Source organism: Sceloporus occidentalis, unplaced genomic scaffold (assembly GCF_023333645.1).
Source record: "Sceloporus occidentalis isolate IW3139 unplaced genomic scaffold, rSceOcc1.0.p SCAF_8, whole genome shotgun sequence".
NCBI classification, from domain to species: Eukaryota; Metazoa; Chordata; class Lepidosauria; order Squamata; family Phrynosomatidae; genus Sceloporus; species Sceloporus occidentalis.
The window spans coordinates 12,309,935-12,311,805 of NW_028316988.1; positions in this window are offsets into that span (position 1 = coordinate 12,309,935).

Genomic DNA, 1,871 nt, shown 5'->3' on the forward strand with positions numbered 1-1,871 from the left:
GCAGTACCCAGCAGCTTCATATTGGTGCTCAAGACCCAAGATTGCTTTGGGGAGCCTCCAACCAGCCAGAAGGTGGAATCTGAAATCTCCAACTTCAAAGGTGGGTTGCTGTCTCCCAGGTCAGTGGAATCCACCCCAAATTTTAGCTAGCTGTAAAGGAATTCTTTAAAGTTACTGGGAATTTGGGAATAAGGGCCAGTGCTTCGGATATTTGGTTGCCTGGGGTACTGTGGCATTTATAACTGGCTGATCAAGACCATGACCAGGTGGTTGGGGGTAAGGTCTGGGGACCTCCAAAATGTTGTGACAGGGTGGCTTTCCCCCCTGCAAGTTTTAAAAGCTTTCCCTGCAAAAGATAATGGAAAAGGATAGTTAATGCAATGAACTGACTTTAGATGCCATGAATAATTGCTTAAAGAGAAACAGGAAAACTTGTTTTAAAATGTCCCAAGCTTAGGCTGTTGTAATGAATGAAATTTCCAAGACACTTTTACAAGTTTTTGTTAAGAAGGCCTTTTAACGTGAATTTGCCCCCTCAGGGTTATGTCCTTCTCCGACGGAACCCCACAGTTTGACAGAAGTAGAGCAAAAATTGAATAAACGAGGGGAAAATAACATAGCAAGTCATAAAGGGGAGCTTTGCATTGTGTTAAGGCCAAGGAACGATTAAATAGGTTGGTTCCACATTCCTGGTTTGGTTCCATGCTTTGGTGGCGTTGTCATTAAATCAAATCCATGTTAAATCAGTCTAAGCATTCCCATTTGCTTTCAGCAAATAATCCTTTATAATAATCCTTTGTGTGGGTAAATATTCTTTCCTAATTGAGGCCTCGTCCTTAATGGGCCCATTTATGAGCATCACAGCCCTGTGGCAACATCCTTGGCTGGATTGCGTAAGCGATTGGATGTGTTTGCAGGTTGTTTGTGCGGAGACATGTCCAGCCTTGCTTTGGGAAAGATAGCGCTCTGTCTCCCCTTCCTACTTTGCATCTCTCTCTCTCTCTCTGCTTTTACAAGATCTTCAGGGAACAGTCTCTCAGGGCCTGGCTGGAAAATCCCACAGAAGTTGACATGTTGGCAAATGTACATCCGCAAAAAAAAAAGGAAAAGAAGGTTTTCTTATTTATGGGGCTTCTTCTCATTGTAGCAAGGAGAAAGGAAGCCTTAGCCATTGTAAAGGCTGGGCTGAATCCACGGCACTCAAGGGTTGTTGTGAGGATGAAGTAGGAAAGAGGAGACCCACGTGTGCTGCCTTGAACTTGATGGAGAAAAAGCAGCGTGCAAGTTTAGACTAAGTCGTCATTTAATAAATACATTTGCTATAATCTGAATTTCAGGAGCCATGTCACAAGGAGATCAATGGCACGTCAGCCTCACAACCCTGCTAGGTAGGAGCACACTAATCTCTGGAAGTCTTGCATTGGTAGTCATATGCCAAAGTCCACTTAACTGCAAATAATAACTGAAAACGGTACCCTCTCCAAACACTATATCATCTTAGTAAATTCTACCAAGTGCAGGTATTTCCCACTGCCAACAGAATGCCCATCCACCTTTTTACGACAATTTTATTGTGTTTCTTCGTTAGAAAGTGTATGCATTTTATACTTGATGCATCAAGGACTTGGTCCAGCCTGAAGAGGAATCCTCATAGCTGTTTTCTTTTTGAAGATAACATACAGTCAACATAATAATAGTTATCAATAAAATGTCACCAACTATGATGTGCATTTCTAACAGCCACTTATTTCTGCAATCCTAATGAAGAGATCAAAATGTGTTGGTGAGTTTCCTTGCACCCTCAACCCCATATGATGCTAATAGAAGGATGCCCTGACAGACAGTTTTTAAAAACTCACTGGATGGGAGGC